Source organism: Lupinus angustifolius, chromosome LG03 (assembly GCF_001865875.1).
Source record: "Lupinus angustifolius cultivar Tanjil chromosome LG03, LupAngTanjil_v1.0, whole genome shotgun sequence".
In the NCBI taxonomy this organism is placed as follows: Eukaryota; Viridiplantae; Streptophyta; class Magnoliopsida; order Fabales; family Fabaceae; genus Lupinus; species Lupinus angustifolius.
Window position 1 is genome coordinate 16,921,599 of NC_032011.1, and position 23,446 is coordinate 16,945,044.

At 33.9% G+C, this 23,446-nt stretch overlaps 1 long non-coding RNA gene across 1 annotated transcript; it reads right to left on the minus strand.

Annotated features, from left to right (window-relative positions):
- LOC109343552 lies at window positions 9,792–23,381 on the minus strand. The gene is made up of 3 exons (XR_002107230.1): window positions 22,761–23,381; window positions 10,941–10,943; window positions 9,792–9,802 (listed from the first exon to the last, which is right to left on the minus strand). It is a non-coding gene; the product is annotated as an uncharacterized LOC109343552 (long non-coding RNA).

The following is a 23,446-nucleotide window of genomic DNA, read 5'->3' on the forward strand; positions in this document are numbered from 1 at the left end:
AACATCTTAACTGAAAATACGACATTTAATCGATTAAGTAAAGCTTTAATCGATTAACGTGAAAACAGTTTCAACAGATAACTGAAAAACGGATTTCAGTTACTCTTTAACAACCCATTAATCGATTAACATGCAACATAATTGATTAACTGGGTGAAAACCAAGTTTTCTATATAAACTGTTTTGTTAACATATTTCAAATACGATTTGATACATTCATACATTCATATTAGAATTGCTAGGTTGCATATTTTCAGGTTCATGTATGTCATATAGGCAGAGGGAATTTCATGTGAGATTAGAGTGAGATAGTATTATGCTCAAGATTAACATGGCATCCATTGCATATTATCAAATGTGTTGTTCATCCTATCTTGTTCTTCCATGATTCTTTCACTACTGTTTAGAGATCTATTAAGGGTAAAAAATTACATGTACTTCATGATTTTCATCTTATACATATTCATAGTAATTGTGAGATTTGTATAGGTTTATAGCTTGTTGTTTCTTGTTATATTTAAGCTATTTTAGTGCTTCAGATTACTTTGTTCTTTGTATTGTTTGTGTAACAAGGGAAGTCGTCTCTTGGTGTCGTACCACCAAAGAGATCAGAGAGTCTTCACCAAGACTTGGAGGTCTTCAGTTTAGAGCATACTCTTGGCCGGGTCTGGATCATAGGAAAGGTTTTCCTAGGCGATTGGGTAAGGTCAAACCAAGGTATTGGTTCTAGGAACTCGAGAAAGGAGCATTCAAGGTCTTGTAATTGGAAGTGTGTTTGTAAGGCACATTGGTTTAAATTTTAGTGAAGAAAAAATCTCTCGGATCAGAGGGGAGGACTGGATGTAGTTTTGCAGTAGACCACAAAACGAACCAGTATAAAAACCTTGTTGCAGACTGTTTCTTTCCCTTATCTTTTTACTATTTTTAGTATATTTTAATTGCCTATTGAAGCTGATATTTTGAATATAACATCACTGCCAAATAAAGAAAATTTATGTTCAAATATATCTGCTAAATCAATTCTATATAATCTGTAATTGGATGTGTAATTGAGCCAGTCAACAACTCTAATTTCTGTGCGACTTAATCAATTATGTCATATCATTAATCGATTAACTAGGTAAATTTCCAAAACCGGGTGTTGGTGCAAATAGCGGTAAGTGGGAACCGCGACACCTATTCAACCTCCCCTTCTAGGTATATTCTGTCACTAATACCTAACATTAGGAAATACACTCTTTACATCCATTTGATATAACTGAAAATTTAAAAAGCAAGCATATGTAAGTAACAACTGAATAGCTTCAAGTCTAGCAATAGGAGAGAATGTTTCATCAAAATCTATTCCTTCTTTCTGATTGTATGCTTGTGCTACTAGTCTAGCTTTATTTCTAACAATAATTCCATTTTCATCTGATTTATTACGGAATACCCAACGAGTTCCTATAACATGCCTATTTTTTTGTATAGGAACAAGTTCCCAAACTTCATTTCTCTCAAAATGGTTCAACTCTTCCTACATAGCAAGATTCCAGTGTTCATCCTCGATTGCATCATCAATCTTGGAAGGTTCTATTTGAGAAACGAATGCTATGTTTAAACAAACATCATTTAGCTTTAAACGGGGAGTGACACCCTTACTTATGTTGCCAATGATGTTTTCAATAGGACGACCACGATGAGTTCTCCATTCTTTTGGTAAATCAGAATGAATATTCTTAGAAGATAGAGTATCATCTATTTTCAAATGCTTAGTATTGGTTGTTGTATTGGTAAAAGAATCTTCTTTTAAAGGGGAACTTGGCAAGTCTTCTTCATCAAGAGTTAACCCATACTTTATTATAGGATTGGTTTCATCAAAAGACACTTGAATAGATTCTTCCATGGCTAGAGTTCTTTTATTAAAAATTCTATAAGGTTTACTCGTAAGAGAGTAGCCTAGGAAGGGTCATTCATCAGCTTTTATATCAAACTTGCCTAAGTTGTCTTTACTATTATTTAAAACAAAACATTTACAACCAAATACATGCAAATGAGAAATGTTTGGTTTTCTACCTATAAAGAGTTCATAGGGGGTTTTCTTGAGAATTGGTCTAATCTGTTTGAAACATAACATATTGTACTAACTGCATCAACCCAAAAATATTTCGGGAGATTAGTTTCATTCAACATTGTACGAGAAAGTTCTTCCAAGGACCGATTCTTTCTCTCTACAACACCATTTTGTTGTGGTGTTCTAGGAGCAGAAAAATTGTGATTGATACCCACATCATCACAGAAATATTTAATAGAGGTGTTTTATAATTCTCCCTCATGATCACTTCTTATAGCAACGATTATTAGAGATTTTTGATTTTGAACTCTTTTAACATATTTGCTAAAGGCGTTGAATACCTCATTATTATGAACAAAGAATAGAGTCCAAGTATATCTTGAATAATCATCTACTATAAAAAGAGCATAGTAGTTACCACCATAACTTTTGGTCTTTGAAGGGCCAAATAAGTCCATGTGTAGTAACTACAATGATTTATCGGAAGAAACCATATGCTTAGGGTTGAAAGAGGTTTTTGTTTGTTTACTCATTTGACAAGCACTATATAGTTTGTCTTTAACAAACTTCATTTTGGGTAAACCAACAACTAAATCTTTCTTAATCAGTTGATTCATATGATCCTTATGAATATGAGCAATTCTCCTATGCCAAAGCCAAGCATCATGATTATTATTAGCAACTAAACATTTTATTGGTAAAGAAGAATCTATGTCAATCATATATATACATATATATATATTATTTATTCTCTTACCAATTAGTTTAGAGTTATTATAATCCTTACTTTTGATGACGCATTTATCAGGGTAGAATGCCGCATGAAATCTTTTGTCGCATAGTTGACTTATACTCAACAAGTTGTGCTTGAGTTCTTCGACATACATTACTCCTTCTATAGTTGCTGAAGGTGGCTTACCGATTCTACCAACTCCAAGTATTTTTCCTTTGTTGTTATCACCATATGTGACATAGCCTGTGTCCCTTAGAGTAAGGACAAAGAACTTATTTTTGTCACCCGTCATGTGCTTTGAGCAGTCGCTGTCCAAGTCCTATAGATTGCAGGCGGCTCTCAAATTTTCCTACAAAACAGTTTAAGTAGTATTAGTTACCCAATTTTCTTTGGGTCCTACATGGTTAGTACCTTTCTCAACCCATCTATAGTAACCTAAGGGCACACCATGTTTTCTAACCATGCAAGTGTTTGGTGTATGCCCTTAGTTCTTACAATAAGTGCATATGAGATGAAATTTATGTATCCTAGGTTTATTGTTATTATAATTAAAAGCATGGATATTTTGTTTATGAAAATTTATTTTTGTTGAGACATTTTGTTTCTTAGAAACTTGGGTGTTCGAATAGTCAAGACCTCTTCGATCTGTAGAACGTCTCTGATCTTTAATAATTTTGTCCAAATGTTTGCTACTCTTATTTAATTTATTAAGTTCAAGACTTAATGTTGAAACTTTCTTTTCAAGAGTAATGTAGTTTTGACATGAAGAAGATGATGGTTTATTTCTGAATACTTCCAACTCAGTTTTTTGTTTTAAAAACAACTTAGTGAGTTTGACATATTCATCATATAAATCATTAAATGCAAGTTGCAATTCAGAAGAAGAAAATAGGTTAGTTTCATTTACCTCTTCATCATCAGAATGCTGAGATGCCATTAGTGAGAGATATCCTTGTTCTTCATTTTCTAGTTTAGAGGCAGAACTTGTATCATTGTCTTCCTAAGCTACGTAGGCTTTTCCTACAATTCTCATTTAATTCTTGCCTTTGAAGACATTCTTTTTCAGATTTGGACAGTCCATCTTCATATGCCAGGCTTACCACATTCAAAACATGTGAAGTTTTGCTTTAAAGTGGAGGCATCATTATTCTTGGTGAATTTATTCATATGTCTAGTTTTAGCGCCTTTGTTCCTTTTAAGGAACTTGATGAACTTCTTTACAAAAAGACTCATCTTCCATCTCTTCCTTTTCTGATTCATCTCCTGATGAGTCATATCTACCTGCCTTTGCTTTGAGAGAGATATTTTTATTCTTCTTCTCTTGCTCCTCATGTTGGTCAAGTTGACTAAGTTCCAATTTATGTTCCTGCAATTTACCAAATAAAGCAGCCAAGAACATTTTTGATAAACTTTTCTTTTCAGAAATGGCTGTAACTTTTGGTTGTCATGTTCTAGTGAGTGATCTTAGAACTTTTATAAAAGAATTAACAAAAAAATATAATGAGCACAAATCCCTAAAGCTTGGAGTTAAGCTCACCAAGCAAAGCAAATACATTATTATGTAATTAAAACTGGGGGGGACCCTAACTCATAATATAATAAAGTGAACGAGGTCAGAAACGCTAACTCAATACAAGCTAAATGAGTGAAATCAATTCTACTCATTTATAAGGAAAATATTTATAACTCAATACAAGCAAAATAAAATGTAATTAAAAAGAAAAATATTTATAAGAAAAACTCACTTTCAATTTGGTGTTGAATGAGTGAATAATGATTTTGAGGTTGAACGAGTAAATGATTTTTGAGGTTGAACGAATAAATGATTTTCGAAATCGGTGTTGAATGATTTTCATGTTGAATAAGTGAATGATTTTTGAGGTTGTTTTTCAGTGTTGAATGATGATAAGGTTGAATGATTTCCGAGGTCGATTTTGAGAGTAAATAAGTTTCGCTGCTGAGTAAATGAGTGTTGGGATTGCTGAATGTGTGAGAATGCGAGAACATTTTAATTTTTAGGGTTTGATAATATCTTCAAGAGCGCTTAATGAAGATAGCATTATAAATTAGACATAATCAACAACGCCACCTACAAAAAGCACTATGATAATATCTTACATAGTGCAACTTGAAGGAAACGTTGTGGAATATATAATAATTAATTTTTTTAATGAAATTCAATTTAATAATGACATTATGACATTCGATTAATGACAATTAATTAAATATATAGAACAATTAATAATGACAATAAATAACATTCAAATAATCTAAGAATTAATTATAAAGGAAATAATGACAATTAAATAAAACCTGATAGTATATCTTTTGCATGTGCTTAATTGTTGATCATATCGACAACGCTTCTTCCAAAATATGTTGTTGTATAGATAAAACAAAATAATATCATATGTAAGTATTCAACAACACTTCTTCAAGAATGTCCGGTTGAATTTAACATAAACAACTGCACATAGTTAAAAAAAGCCTTGTTTTGTATAGCTATGCAACAGTGCATTATCAAAAAAATATTGTTGAAGATCATAATTTCTAATTCTACGCAGTTAAGAATACAAAAAAAAAATAACCTCAATGCATATTGAATAGCTAGAAACATAACAGAACAACAACCTGAATGCATACAAAAACACCAAATCACAACTATATGAACACTACTGAATTTCAATTGAATTTATATATTGAATATTAATTAGACTCTACTGTTACAGAAACATATATTACATACACCAAAACATATACATTACATTGAACATTAATTGAATTCCATAAGCTACAATATGTGCAAAAATCTACTATACATTACTTCCCTAAACAAAACTAAGTACATACTGTGACCAATCTTCACTAATCTATTTGACTTAGTCATCTGTATATGATTTGCCAAAAAACTTGATTTCATTAGTTGGCCACTGCTGAATGATCTTCTTTATGAATTTCGACATGTAATAGCCGCAATCTACCTCATTTGTTTGGCAATGGGTCTACAATTAAAATCAAGTAAACATGTAAGTATAACCTTAATTGAAATATGAATACACTACACATAATAGTTTGAGATGATTTGTGTCAATACCTTTAAATGAGTCCATTTGGCTTTTTGTTGTGATTTTCTAGAACTAATACAACCTCTATAAATTTTCATCGCCATAAACAATAGAAAATGTACTTAATTATTAAACAACTAAGAAAGTGAAAGTGTAACTAAATTTTTAAATGAGTAGTCCACTTACTTAGAAAACATTTCTCTCATATCGGTGTACTTGTTCGGATCACCATGTGCCAATGAGTCAAAATAATATATTTCTTCCTCGACCCGATTAATGACAATCGAAAGCCAATGTTGTCTAACAAAAAATATGTACATGGTTAGGACATGTTAAGCACAACAAACATACTAAAAACATAAAGTATAATACGCTATCCGACTGTGCCTCCTTTTATTTTATGCCAACCTGACAAATCAAGAAAAAACATAATGTTAATTAATCACATTTTAACAAATAAAGTATGGAAATTAAGTATAATTAAAAATGACCACTTAAAACACGTTTTGTCACTTTTTGAACTTGCTCATTATCAATAACACCATCCTTATTCTTACAGGCATCCACCATAGAACATTGAGTTCTACTCCATGTGGAGTCAAAGGTGTATCGCTTTTGTTGTCCAGCTACCAAAACATAACCAATAATAATGTAATTAGATATATGCATACAAAACATAACCAATAACGTACTTACAAATTAACAATACTTACAATTTTTTCTTTGATTCCTCTATACCCCACTCAAGAAGCTAGATATGGATACAAAGGCTTATATGCCCTCATGCGGCTTTCATGACTTACATTCTGCAAAAACAAAGAAAATTATTATCAACAATTATATATATGTATACACGAAAGCATATATAAGAATAAAGTCAATACAAAGAAGATGATTTTACCCAGAAAGACTCGTCTTTTATGTGTGTGGTGAGAAAAGTCTTCCAATCATCATCTTCAATGACATTTGCGTATTTCTTTAGAGGTTTTAGGTTGACATTGTCATCAGTATCTCTGATACATTTTCCAGCATCAGTTCTAAATTTCGGAGAGCCTTGCCGATAGATTTAAGGATATAATCCTTATGCTCCTCACCAACATCAAAAGTTTACTGAAATTAAAACATATATACATTATATAATCCTTATAATCCTTATGTACATATAAATTGCATGAAAGCACATACATTGCATGAAAACACATATACATTATATTGCATACAAACACATGCATATATATGTACATTGTATGCAAACACATATACGTACATTGCATGAAAACACAAAAACACACACACTGCCTAACTACAACCTTACTGCCTAAACACATATAAATTGCATAAAATCACATACATTGCATGAATACACAAAAATACATATACATTGCATGAAAACACATATACATTGCATGTAAACACATATACATTGCATGAAAACACATATACATTGCATGAAAACACAAAAACACACACTGAAATATAAACTTATTGTTATTTCATTCTAGATACGCTCTTTCACGGAATTCAACCTAACATCAGTCCATTTGCTAAATATTATCGGCGCATTTTTCCTGACCACAACCCCAATGTAGCTAACCAATGTGCATCCACCCTTCGAGTTTAATGGTTGGCCTTTTGAGTTTAATTGAACTTCTATCTTCACTTCCTTACTTCTTGCCCGAATGACATTCTTCATGGAAGCCATTCCATAGGGAGTTCATTTTTGAACAACGATTTGCTTGTCTTGTGGAGTCGGTGTAGCTTCGTCACCATTGTGAGAACCATGATCATAACTTTGGGAAGTTATTGATAAAGTTTTTTGAGGTTTCTGAAAGTATGAGGTTTCTGTTTGATTAAGTTTGAGAGCGTAAAAGGAACTGAATCATCTTTCCGATATTTAAAATTTTGTAACCATTCAAGAACACTTTCTGAACAAAGCGTTGTTATAGGACCTCTTCAACAATGTATGTTAAAGGATGTGATGTTATTTTGACATCTTCAATATCACATATTAAGATATGCGCTATTGATGTTACATCTTCCACAACGATTGCCTGAGAGAGTGCTGTTAACTATTCAGGGTGAATCTAGCTTTTGACAACTCATATTCATAAACACATGAACAATGTTCATTGATTATACGTTGTTGAATACATTCTAATTAACAACACTATCTTAACTATATGTTGTTGAATAAATTCTAATTGACAGCGATATCTTAACTATGTGTGGTTAAACCGAACTCATTCAAGCCAACGCATAATTCAACATCCAAATTAACAGCGTGTTCTTAAATTTATATTGTTAATGGATTTAAATTAACAGCGATTTCTTGAAGTTGCACTGTTAAATTAACATATTATATCATGAGTCAAACTACAACATGAAAATAAATTAACAACTGCTAGCTAACATGAAGTTACCAAAGTACAACATGAAAATAAATTGTTTTAACATGAAGTTTGCAGTATATGTTTTTTAATATGTCAATTAACATAGTTTCCAAAATGCAATGTTACTTTTGGTTGTTGAATGTTGCCACAAAATACAATTTTGCCGAAATATCCCAAAAATATTAAACATTAAGTATTGTTAATTTGTTTATTGAATTTATTAATACGGAACTACCAAAATACAACCATTCAAATAAATAACAACAAAATAGAAATTAACATCTAAAAAAGTGTTCATTTTTCATTCAAAGTGCCAAAGTTTGTTGTTTCCAAAATACATTAATCGTTGCCAAAATACTGCCAAAGTAAATTGTTCATGATAAAATAAAATAAAAAGAAATTAACAAAGTAACTTCTTCAAAATGCTCCAAATCAGTCGAAGAAATCATCCCCTGAGTGCATAATAGAATTAAGCTATTCACATAGTTTGGGTCAACGTCCCCTATAGTAGTTAAGAATTGTTGAAAAAACAAAAACAAAATATTAGAGATAGAGATTAAACATAGAACTTAAACATAGAGATTGAAGATATTGCAAAATTGACATACACATTCTTTTTTAGGAATGTTATTTTTTCTACTTTTTTCTTACAAAACTTTCTTTTTTCTTTGTGCCTTGTATTGCACTCTTTTCGATTTCTTTGTGTTTTCTTCCTCCAATCTTCTCCTCCTTGAGTGCCATGACTAAAATTATAAAAGGAGACAATGGAGTGAACCACAACATTTATAAATTCAAATGGAAAGAGAATCGTTATCACCATCCTTGGTAGATGTACAACCAATTAATTTTTCTAGGAAAACAAAGAATTTGCATAGAAACGAAGAGATGCATAAAGCACTCCAACATTAACTTTTCTGATATGTAAAATGTCATATACAAGCAACAATGCACATTTAAGAAAGCGATATTACTATGTCATCTTCAACAACGCTTATTTAAGCATGCATTGTTGAATTGATATACATTAACAACGTTTCCTATAATTTATGTTGTTAAACAAAACTTATTCAAGCCAACGCTAACATCATTGATGTTCAACAACACTTTTTTCAAGATTGCGCTATTAAAGTTGTATCCACCTACTCATATTGATAGCACTTGCTTTAATGTGCGTTGTTGATGTTCTTCTGCCTCGTTTTTAACATCATCGTTCAAGAAAGCGATGTTGAATGATCATTGTTAATTATGATATCTAGCATTCTGAGCCTTTATTTTGGTTACTAATGGTCTACATTTCAGTTGTAATTGCAAACCGACTTTGATTTTGTGAAATCAAAGTCATGGTATTCATTTTCTCTTCTTTATACATCCTTACAATATCACCCTTCAATCTATTGCGAGAAATCCCTTTAATTAAGGTTAAATGCACCAAAACATTTCTTAAATAAAATGTTGCCAACCAACAACAATGGGTACTCATGAAAAATTATCATCTTCGTAAGTGCATGTCTTACTGCCTCTTGGTTGAATGCATAAGAACCAACTAACACTGATTCATTACCTTTTGTTTCTAGTTTTGAGAAGTGTTTGATTTATATCTGAAGTTGATCGACACTTACAAGTTTTAAAATGATTGCGCAAGTGTTTTTTTTCCTTGACTTAGATCTCCCAATAATCGTTTGCCACAATAATTGCAAGCTGGTTTCCACTTTCCATCAACCATATGCCTCAAAAAAATTATTCCAAATCAATGATCTTTATTGTGGTCAAACTACTTCATCGTCATTTATGTTGGACCAGACTGCGACCGGGGAGTCTCCAACCACCGGGGAGTTCCATTATTACCAGAGTATGGGAAGAGTGGAGAGCCACAAGTGAGACATCACGTCTTGAACCAGAAATTTAAGGCATTAGTTTCATGGGCCTTTCCTACTTATAAACTCTTTCAATCCTCCCAGCATATCCAATGTGAGACTTCACACTTGAATAAACCCAACAATCTCCCCCTTAAGTGTGGGTACCACACACTTACCAACCGAACCATCGACTCTGATACCACTTGTTGAGCCAACACATCCTTAACCCTCCTTTGCCATAATCTGAAATTATCACTTCCATTAAACTTTCGCACCTCGAATTTGGCACCTAATTCTTTGCTAAGAAGATATCACTCTAACTATCACAATGCAGCGGAAGCGATCGTTTCACAATGTTGGCCAAAGCAATCAAATAAAGGCATAGAATAAATATAAGATAAGAAACAAGAGAATTTGGTATCGATGTTCGATCAATTGTGCTTACGTCCCTGAGAGCGCTGAGCAACTATGAAGATGTTATTAGAGAATAAGGATTACAAATCCTAGCACACCCATGGGCCCAAGTGTCCATAGGGTGTTTCTATTTGGTGTTTATATTTGGTCCACATTATAACAATGGACATGAATCCAATATATAACATTGATATTCTACTATATTTTAATGTTAGGTAATGTGTGACTTTATATAATAACATATTTCAAACATCCCCAACAATCTCCATCTTGATTGAAATAGACGAATATCTCGCTCCTTAGGAAATTTACATAAGAATCTCCACCTTAGTGAATATATGACTCCACCTTGTTCAATGTATAATTCTCTTTAAATTCTCCCCTACAACATAGACCTTCTGAGTATCCTTGACGATGTTACCAAGAGACTAGCTCTTCAAACTTGTAGTGCAGCTTCCTGTACGACCATCAAATGGAACTTGTCGCCTAGCCACCTATTGATAGGAAGTGTTTCGATATATTGGAACCTCTACACAAAATTCACCAACAATCATCCTCTTCAGTACTCAATGAAACTGAACCATTGAGCTTCCTTGGAAAGCGTCAATCGCTACCACCATTGTCTTGTCCGACAATCATAGTTAAAAAGAACTATCAAACTCCGCCATGAGGAGTATTCCCACAACATACACCTTGCATTAATGCTAACTAATGTCTGTGTCAAATCATTGCATCCAAGCCAATGCCCATGTCACACCCTGCATCTCTACCGATGCTCGTGTTACAACTTGCATCAAAGCAAATGCCCATGATACACCCTAAATCAAAATCAGTTAGTGCCTCTGTGCTTTTGTGGATCTGCTAATAATTAATATTCTTCAATATGATGTCCTAGACACACGATTATGATATTTCACTTCTCATCTCAAATAAGATCATTCGCTCAACATATAGAGAGATATTGTGAGCACCTGTCTCATAACCTAACTCATCACATGAGTCCTTATCTCCATCTTGATCCTAATCCAGTACATGCACTCCCGAGACTCTAGATCAACATATATATCGCCCACACTACAGTTCCACCATGTTTACTTCACCTTCAACTCATCTACTTTATCATTGCATAGTACCTTTGACGCACCTTGTCTAGCCATCACGCCTTCACTCTCTTTAGCCATTATCTTCTGCCTGGGTGAAGCTACCAATTGGCTCTGATACCAATTGTTGGTGCAGCAGAAGTGATCATTGCGCAGCGTTGGCCACAAGCAATCAAATAAAGTTATTGAATAAATAGAAGAGAAGAAACAAGAGAATTTGGTAATGAGGTTCGACCAATTGTGCATATGTCCCCAAGAGTGTTGAGTGGCTACCTAGATATTATTAGAGAATAAGGATTACAAACCCTAGCACACTCATGGACCCAAGTGTCTGTATGGTGTTTTTATTTGGTATTTATATCTGGTGCACATTATAACAAGGGACCTGAGTCCAATATATAACATTGATATTCTACTATATTCTAATGCTAGGCAATGTGGGAGTTCATGTAATAGATATTTCAAACATTCCTAACAATTTGGACTTGAATAATGAGTTTCATCTTGAATTGGAGGAACATCTACATTCGTTGGAACTGAGTTTGATTCACCCACATTAGAGGAATTAGGAACTTGATCTTCTCCAATGGAGGCTTGCTCGGTAGACATACTTCAAAATTACAACATGGAAGTTACAATTTAGTGGATAATTAGAAGCATTAAGAAGTCCTAACAAATGTGCATACTAATAACTGCATACAAATGTGTCTTTGTAAATTAATATAAGCAATTAAGTGAATCCTATTATATGTATAAAAAGTGTTTAGGACTAACGAGATAGGATGAAACACCATCAAGAAATAACCATCGAGCATTGCAGTCATCATAGCAAAATAGCTAATTTGTAATGTACTAAGGTAGCATTTGTTAGAATACTAATGGAATAAAACATGTGTATTGTGCTAAGTTTGACATATTCTATATGTAGAACATAACAAAACATACTGGTTAAAAAGCTGGACACTACATTCCCACTAAAAAAAGTGGAAACATAGAAAACAAGATCGTACAAAACACTTTATTCCATCCAATGAAAATAGTTATTAATGCCAGAGTTATTAATGCCAGAATTAATAAAACAGAGAAATCTCATTATGTGGAACTAAAGGCTGATTTATGCATATCCAATGAAAATAGTTATTAATGTCAGTTTTGGAAGAAACCCAAGTATTGAACATGGTTATTAGAATAATTATAGAAGAAAATAAATTAAAACACACATATGTCATATTGAAGAAAATAAATTGAACGAAAGAATGATCAAATAACACATAAGTGAAGATTGAATGAATAGAACAAAGAATATAGTATAAATGAGAGCAAACACATAACAATGTAGTGACTAAGAGAGAGAAATACACCTTGTTGTATGGCTGTTGTCGCCTCATAATGAAGGAGACTAGATACTGTGTGTGTAAGTGATTAGGGAAGGAGGAATTTTGGATTTTACTGAAGACGGAGGAATACGGTAAGGGAAAGGAGGTTGTTGGGAGAGTGGCAAAGAAGGGAGGACGAAGAAGATTAGGGATTTTAGGGAAGGGATTCAAAGGATGAAAGGAATAGTGAAACAGGGTAATTAGTTTAGGGTATGACAGTATATATTTTATTTAACAGTAGTATGATAATTATATAAGTATAAATTACTGATACATGCAAGCACAAATAGAAAAATACTTGTGTCTGTCAATATGTACTATGAGTGTTTTAAAAAATCCATTTATAAAATTTGTGGGAATCTATTTGTTACCCATACTTGTACAGATTGTAATTACGGGTATGAGTTTTTTGTCAACCCACCTAAAGGAAATGGGACCATTTCACCACCTACAAGTCGGGTTGATTGGATTTCCACCTTAGCTGCCTTTGATGGAACCTCGTCATCTGCATTAAATACAAGATTGTGAAAAAACTCAACCTTTTCAACATCACTACCAATATTTTTATACAAAAACATTTTGGATGTGATTAAACATAAAAAAGTTGTTATTGTTTCTGAAAGTTGAATTCGTTGACATGGGAAAATGGCAAAGCATGGTGATTTAGGATTTATGCATTTAACATGTTATATCAAATATTAACCATCAATAAAAGAATATATTTCTTATCCTCAAGAAAGTAGCCATCAGGCAAAATATTACATTCCTCTTCATAATGAGCAGCCAAGACATGTGGCGGAATCCCGTGCATTCCTGTGGATTCTCTGTCAAGTTTTGCATTGGGCACCCTGACAAAAAATAATAATACAATATACAAAATATGAACAATCAACAATAATAGATAGACTGGCAATAAATTACAGAAACATCACTATTTTTTTAGCAGAATGACAAAAACTTACAAAAACATCACAATTATTTTAGCAATATCCAGATTCCGAAGAGCACAGTCACTAGACTCATACAAACATTAGTTAATTTGTGATTAAGTATAAAATATGCATTGAAAATAACCAATGACAAAAACATTCACCAAACTACATGCATATTAGGATATTATTAAGATATATTAATAACAAAAACAATGACATGAGGACAGACCTGGCCATACTGAATACGACATCAATTTGGTTCTTGAAATTGAAATCGTTGTTCAATTTTGTTCTTGGCGTTAAAAGAAAAACAAATTATCCCCTAACCCTAACTATGACAACCACCACTAAACATAATCCATAGCATTAGTGAGTTAGGACGAAAATGACCATTTATACTTTTAAAAAATCCTAAGCAAAACATTGCCACTTTCCAAGGAAAATTTTGACTAATTGGACCAAATTTCGGACACCGTTGTTAGTTAGAGACTAAATATGTTTTTGAAAAACCTCCTAGACCAAATAGATAATTTACTCGGTATGGACATCTATTAATAATATAATAAAAAAAACTCATTCATGCCACATGTTACATCTTCCTCACATGTTTTCCCTTCATGTCACATGTCATATTCTCCTCACATTTTCTCATCTTAAAATGTTCTAAGTTATTAAAAAATTAAAAAAAAAAACTCATTCATGTCACATGTTATTACTATGTACATTCCCACACTACCCTTACTTTTTATATATTTTATATGTTAATAATTTAATACTAATTAACGATTGGTCTATGTCGCTACCCCACCAAAATTGAGTGTTTACAATACCTATGTTTTGTTATGTTAAAATGTAATAGACATTGATCATTAGATGAGATTGAAATCATTTTTCACATCCAAACTATTTCTTTACACTAATCTATGTATATTATTTAACGTTTACTATTCATCTAAGAATAATTACATTTTTACACCTCATCAAAGTTTTGTAACACTTTTCCAATTGAATTTTAATATTTCAGATTCTTTGAATTTTAATTTTTCTCTATTATAATTGAAAAATCAAATTCCAAATTGAAGTTTTTTATAAATTTTAAAAATATTTTTAATAAAAAAACTCATTTAGTATAATGATTTGATTTCCATTTTTGCATTAAAAAAATCGTATTTAAAATTGTAAAATCATTTCATTTTCTATAAATTTTAAAATATTTATTTTAATAAAAATAATATGGTATCATGTTTCAGACTTTCACTTTGTTATTTCCATTAGAAAACTCAAATTAAAAATTGTCATTTATTTTTCTTATGTGATTGAATATGCAAATACACAGGTAAGACGTGTATTCTTAATAATATGAATGTATAAGTAACATGTGTGTTTTAACTATGCGAATGCATGAGTAACATGTGTTTTCTTAGTAATGTGAATGTACAAGTAACATGTGTGTTTTTAGTCATGCGAATGTACAGGTCACATATGTTCTTAACAATACGAATGCGCGAGTAACATATATTTCTTAACCATATAAATGTATATGTAATATGTGTTACAGGTATCTTGCTAGTAGTTATCAAAAGAAACATATCCAAAAGGATTAGGATACTGCTACAGAGTAACCACCAATAATATCCAACAAATTGACTATGATAAACCCTAAATTGTAGCATGATAAACCACAAATAAAATCAAATTAAGGAGAGCTCTACCATATTAGGATATGTTAATATCAAAAACAATAACATGAGAACAACTCCTAGAAACAATCACCAACTCTATTTTTTTCCAAAACAATTGGTAATAAGCTACACAGTAACCACCAACAACAATAAGGACCAAAATGATTACAATTAACCCTAAAATGCAATATAGTACCAAATAATCAAGACCAACCAAAAAAATATACCAAGTTAAATTAAGGAGAATTATGGTTTGGTTATTATACTTGGTGACAGATTCCTTGTTAACCTAGAGGACATGGATGACCATGCCACCAGCGGTGGAGAGCTTCTTATGGCGGACATGGCACTTGAAATGCTTCGATTTCTGATGCTGAACAAATATCTTCTCATCATCAAATTCACGATCGCAGTAGTAACACCACACCATCAAAGAAACTCTCTTTTTATTCTTCCCCATTTCGATTCATAATGATTGCAATTTGGGTTTCTCACAAAGTTTGGAGCTTGAGGGTTTCTCTGATACATTGGACCCTGACATTGATACTATATCCTTAGATAAACTACAAGTCAAACGATTCGTATTGGGATGATAGTCACATGCCAAAAGAAATTATTTCTTTTTTTGGGTACATCAAAAAAATACCAACGAAAACTAAGCAGAAAGATCCAACACTAAGAAATCAGACATACCAGCAGGAGTTGACAACCAAATCTTGAGTCCCAAGCCCGAAAGAGTGATTGTCTTCGCCATAAAGTCTGCCAAGGAGTTAGTCTCTCTATGGATAAAGCTAATCTGAACAACCTAGCTACGAGCAAGCAACTTGCGAATATGACTCACCACTTCAGTAATTCTCTGGTATCTAACCACAAGACTCTCATCAATGATTTGCACAGCCTCCAAACAATCACATTCGAGCATAATAGATCAAAAACCCTTGTCTCATGCCAAAAAGCTACCCTTGTTCCATCGCAAAGAACTCAATCTCAATAGCAGAACCAACTCCAAATCTAGAAGAGAAACCAAGAAGGCATATTCCTTCATGATTACGGATAGCATCCCCGCCACCCATACTATTGGATGGCATATAATCATCCACACTACCCGATTTTGAGAACGAATGATCCATTCTCTAAACTCCTGATGAACACGAGAAGCAACATAGGTGATATCCCATGCTTGAGAACCTAGAATAATATTATTCGTCCATATCCAAGCCCACCAAATACCTACAAGGAATAATCTACCATTTTGGGGTTTAGAATTGTCCCTCGTCCAGCTATTAAAAGTTGAAATTAGGATGGGAAAAGGCAAGACGATGCCAAAGAAGGGCATAGTTAGTGCAGTGTCTATAAGTATGAAAAAGGTCTTCCACAAATCCATTACATCGAGAGAAGACTGAAGTCGATGTTAAATTTCGCTTGAAACAAAGCTCATTAGTGGGAAGAGAATCATGAATCGCAAACCAACACATAAATCTCACTTTTTCTAGGTCCGCTAACCTCCACACCCACTTCCATTCCAAGCTATGGAGATCATCACTATCACTAGATTTGAGCCAAATGTAACTATAATTAGTCATGAAGCTACTAGAAGCATGGTGTTGCCAAAACCACCCAACCTCAGATGTAGACAACTTAGGTACAATCCAATTATAGATCAATTGTTGAACCTCATGACAAAGAAGAGTTGACAAACTATCAAAGACCCAGGAATCACCTCTACATAGATCACCAACATAGAGAAGAGTATAAAAAATATGAACATAATCCACCATGTTACAGATTCTACCAAACTCAAACCAATTGTCATACTAGAAAGACTGAGTACCACTACCAATATGAAGACAAAAGCCTTCTCTAAGCACCGCGATAGCTTTCAAATGCTTCTCCAAGTATAGGAAACACATGGCTTCTAACTAAAAAACACCGAGAGGTCAGCCACATACTTACCCCTCAAAAAATTACAACAAAGTTTACTTTGATCAGATAATATGCTCCAACAAAGCTTACCAATGAGAGAAATATTCATTGAGCGTGAATCACAAAGAGAAAGATCACCATGACACTTGGGTTTAGTAATAATATCCCACTTAACCAGGTTAAGACTGTGCTACCAAACATCCCCACCCCAAAGAAAATTACAAGTCATTCTATCAATCTCATTGCACACGACCTGAGGAATCTACATAGTCTGCATAGTGTAAGTAGGAAAAGAGTTAAGAATATACTTCACAAGACAAAGCCTACCTGCCTTATTTAGGAGGTTAGACTTCCACGTAGCCATACGCCTTTCAACCTTCTCCAAAATTGGATTAAACATGGACATTGGCGCTCTTCCTTGAACAAGTGGTATCCAAATAGCTACCCACGTTGCACACAACCTGCATAGAACAAATACTCATGAAGTTATTCCATCTTCTAGTGGGCACATTCCTAGAACACATATAATAAGACTTATCCACATTCACCTTGAAGCCAGATGATTTAAAGAAGTCATCCAGAGTTTTAGTAATCAAACTCACTTGAGCCTTTAAAGCTTTACAAAAGAGGAGAACATCATCAGCGAACAAAAAATGGGATATGGATGGCCCAACCCTTGATAGCTTTAAGGGAAACCACTGGCCAGAATCATCCTTCTGTTAAATAGAGAGGGCTAACTTCTCCATGCGTAGAACAAAGAGGTATAAAGACATAAGATCACCCTGACGAAGACCTCTAGTTAGCACAAAATTCCCCAATCTAGAACTATTCTAGAAAATGGACATGCTACTAGGCCTCACACACCACATAATAAGATCCACACTAACTAGAGGAAAACCAAACTCAGTCAAGGTTAGCTGCAAGAAATCCCAATTGACTCTATTATAAGTCTTTTTCTAGGTCGATCTTAAACGCCATAGCACCCTTCTTTGACTTAATCCTATTCATAAAATGCATAGCTTCCTGAGCTAGAATGACGTTATCAGATGTACCTCTCCCTAGAATAAAACTACTCTATAACGGCCCGACTCGATCCTCCAGAAACGGTCTCAACCTATTAATCAGAACCTTCATGATCACCTTATAAATGACATTGCACAAACTAATAGGTCTCATCTCCTTCAAAATAGTAGAGTTATTAACTTTAGGAATAAGCACCATCAGCGTCTCCACAAGTCGACTATCATTAAAACTGAGTCTAAACGCATCATGCACCAAAGACCAGACCTTGACCCCCACAATATTCCAATACTTCTTAATGAAATAAGGTCGGAAACCATGAGGACAAGGAGCTTTGAAGAATTTAATGCTTATAACCATATTAGTTACTTCCTCCATAGTAACCGGGATAGGTAGAGCATCAACACCTTCGATAGACAATCTAGGAGTTTGAACAGGAAAATAGTCTAAATCAATATCAATAGTGTCAGAAAACCAATCCATGAAATAGCATTGAGTCACCTCCTTCAAATGACCAGGGTTAGTATGCTACACACCATCGTCAAGGAATAAGCCGTGAATTTTGTTTCTCTTCCTTCTCACAATAGTTTGGTATGGAAGAATATGTTGTTCCTACCTCCAAACTTAACCCATTGATCCCTCAACTTTTGAAACTAAAGCATCTCCTCTTGCCTCAAAATAGAATTATATTCCCGTCGAAGTTGGGCTTCAAGCCTCAAAAGATCTCTATCGTCAACAGTGTCAAGTTTAAGTTGAACCCCCTTGATCATAGCCTCAACTTGACGTTTCCTTCTGAAGATGTTCCCAAAAATGTTCTTGTTAAATATTAGAGCCTTCTCCCTTACTTTAGCAAGTCTATCCACAATGTTCCCAACATCATGAAACCAAGCATCATAAACGACAGACTGAAAATATTTATGAATCGTCTAGGCCGCCTAGAACTGGAATGAGCTATTTGAAACATCAACACCACCTCCCCCACATCTCAATAACATGGGACAATGATTAGAATGAAGCTGAGTGAGGTTCTTCACATAGGCTTCAGGGAACGTAGTTCTCCAAGAAGAATAAGAAAACCTCTATAGAAGCCCTTAGAAATGTTGCACCGACCTTCGACCCTACGAAACAAAGTAAACTTTTAGGCCCTTGAAGCAATGAAATTTCCACCTCTAACCTCAGATGGAAAAAGCACTTCATTGAAGCCACCCAACAACAATTAAGGAATGGCCACCGAGTTCCAAATATTTGCAAGATGCTCTCACAACAACTCAAGCACACTCCAAGAAGGATTGGCATACATAGTAGAACAAATCCAAGAATGCATCCCACAATAAACAAGGATCAAAATAGCTTGGGAGCATTTATCAATATAGGTGCAGATGAAGGCACTATCAATACGGGACATAACCCAAATACCACCTGAATGACCAGAAGCCTCCACAGTATCACACCCTTGATAACCCAAACCATTCCATAAAACTCCAGCATCTTCAAACTGGCAGTGATTCTCAACCAGAACAACAAGAGGCGAATAAAATTTTCTGATCAAATTTGTAATATGACAACGACCATTTCTATGAATGGCCCCATGAATATTCCAGGCCAAAACACTGAAATCTTGAAACTCAATCATGATGGTTTAAAAAGAGACAAATGACAAACCAACTTTAAGGACCAACCATAGTAGTATCACCACAATATTCATAAACCACAACCTCCTGCTTATGAGCAACATTAACCTCATCCATACACTAGTTGAAATTATTAAACTCATCCCTAGAAAAGGCCTCATCCACAATGTTGTTATTAATATTGAAGCAACCCCTTACCTTTCTCCATAGGAGAGAGATCATCCATGAAGAAACCTTCTTGAGAGAGAGACTTCATTTTCGTATGGGCTATTGGAGGAGCCATGCATGCATCTGTCATATCAGCAACTATAGAGAGGCTTGAGCTGTGAGTGGGCCTAGATAAAAAACCTGGTAAGTCCATAATATGAGCCGCAAATTTATTAGATAAATTTTGAAACCATGTGAATGGGAGAATCTACAACTTGCATGGAATTATTGCTAGGTGGAACTAATATTGGTGGAACATTAATGCCCTCCACCTCATGATTTGTGGAAGCATTAATTTTAGAAGAATCAATCTTCTTGGCAAAGCCAATCCATGCGGGATTCCTTGCTTCATGTTGTCCAGGTTCAAGGAACCATAATTAGAATCCTTAACAACATTGAAACTAGCATTTAAAAGGGAACACGCTTTGGCAACTCCGTCAAGTTGCTGCCTCTTTTTCTCATCATTTGCATTAAATCTGGTTCCCCGAGGTAACCGTTGAGGCACATTTTTCTCCTTGAATTCATGATCAATTTAGGCTTCCTTGGAAATACTATCGAGTACATTAAACCTATTGCCTTGATTATCCGCATGATCAATGGAATTGAATTGGTCGTTTCTTCCATTTTTAGTATTCTTCTTCCTACGTGTAACTACCAATCAACCCCCATGAACTTCATATGGCTTAGCATGAGAACCACCAACCAAAAAATCAGCCTCCTTACCACCAGAACATGACACATGTCCAGTGTTTCCATGTGGGTCCATCTAAACACCCACACGAGTATCACCCTTGGAAGATGGAGGAGCATCACCTGAAGGCTATAAGTTTGACACTGGCGAGGAGCAAAGCCTAGAGACATGGCCATAAAAACCACACTTACTACAGATGACATGAAATCCTTCAGGGTGGTCATTGGATTATCTTTGGTCACTTTGTAGCCATTACCAACAAGTCTCATGAGTTCGATTCTACTACAACAACAATATCTAAGACCTTGGTTTGGATTCGACTCACACACTTGAATTTATTATTTTATTATAAGTGCTTCTTATTCCCTATTGTCTTTGCTATTGGTAGGCTAGTGAAGATTGATCAGAACACCTAGACATTTGCACGAGGTCTGTTAAAATAGTTGAGATTTTGTTAGTCGGTTAGTTAATTTGGTTAGGGTAGTTAGTGTTTTCTTCCCTTTGTATAAATGATTCAATGTAACTTTGGAATTCAATTCAATTCAATAATGAAAATATTATGAGGTATTCTTCAATACTCTAGTGTCAATTCTATTTTTCTATAAAGCTTGAATCTTTGCTCTTCTTGTTCCTATCTTAAGTTCTGTCTTTTCAAGTATGGAAATCCATGTTTTAACATGGTATCAAAGCTAATTATTTCTCTTTGATTGATTGCTTCCACTTATCATTCTTCAATTCCAAGATTCATCAAAAATTCAACAAAGAATCATCAAGAATCTAGCCAAGAAGTATCATGCCTTTCTTGCATCTAAAGGTATCATGAAGCAAATTTATCGTCTTCTGGGCTTCGGTTTAAACAAGTTGTGCAATGGATGAAAAGCATAACTTCCAGAACGTACAACTTAGTCTCAAGTTCCTTGTCTCCTTATTAAAAAAAAGGAAGGAATTGAGGCAGCATTTTCAGGTTTGGATGAGGGCATTTTCAATGGCATGTTCACAACAATATTTGTTTCTTTCAATTACCTTCTTTCATCTTTTATCAATGACAACAAGAATCTACACATTCTTTCATCTATTACCCGCAATTATTTCTAATTTCTTTATTACTCTAGTTTCTTTACCCCTCTTTCTCTCTCATTAAATACACAGTAATTTTTTCCTCATTGAAGCAACATATAAGGAAGATTAAGGTCTATCTCATTTCTCTCTTTCATCTGTTATGATTGGTTTGCTTCTGTCAAATAGATGGTTAAGCGTAAGATGAAATTGCTTCTGCCAAATGGTGGTTAAGTGTCAGTATTGCTTCACGTTCAGATTTCAAGACTGAGAGACGAAGATTCGCTCACTACACCAAATTTTGTATTTTGTGGAAATTTTTGTGTGGAGGTTATTGAAACCTCCATAAATAAATTAAAGAAGACAGACTCACAATTAACTTAACATATAGTGGAAGTTTTTATTTGTTCTGTGGAGGTTTTCTACATCTACTATCAATTTTAAAAACTACATATACGTTAATATTATTTTCCCATTAAAAAACCTAAATCCTAAATCTATTCTCAGGAACGAAACGTTTTGTTTCCCTTCCCTCTTCAAAGGCTAAACTTCTGCACAAGTGAGGTAGAATGACGGTAGTGCTGATGTTCATGTTGTTTATATATCTCTCTTTCTGAATTCCTCCGATTACAGAATAGAATGAAGGTAGCATTAGGGATCAGATATGCTTTGATAGCGTTAGGACCATCTCTCTCACTCTTCGTTTCTGTCATTTCCAAAAAACCATTCTTGATTCTCATTCTTCCCCCAAACAGGTACCTACCATCATTCACTTTCAATTCTCTTCCACACTTCTTCTTTTTATTTATTATTTTACTTCACAATAAACCTTTGCTTTCTCGTGTTTATCTGCGATCGTCGCTATTGGGATTAGATCATAAAATATTGATTCATCGTTCTAATTGTGAGCTTTTTCAGATTACATACGTTTTTTTCATTATATGGTTTGAACCAATCTATTCTTATAGCCTGTGTTCCAGTATTCATGTTTATAGGGTTTAGGACTGTATAAATATTGTTAAAGTTTTTACTTCTAACTATTTTAGAAGAGAGCTTAATTCAACAATCAATTTACCTGATTGTTAATACCTGATTATTAGAGTTAGTTATTTAGTTTAGCATGTTATAAATGGAGACATAGAATATAAAGAGAAGTAAGGGAGAGTTCTAACTCTCAATTACAATTCTTAGTGATTTATATTAATAGTATTGCGTTATATCTCTATTCTGGTGTAGCCCCTATCAGATTGATGTTAAGTCAATGGAATAAGCTTTTATTCTAATGTCCAAACCCTTACAATTCATATAACTCTGATT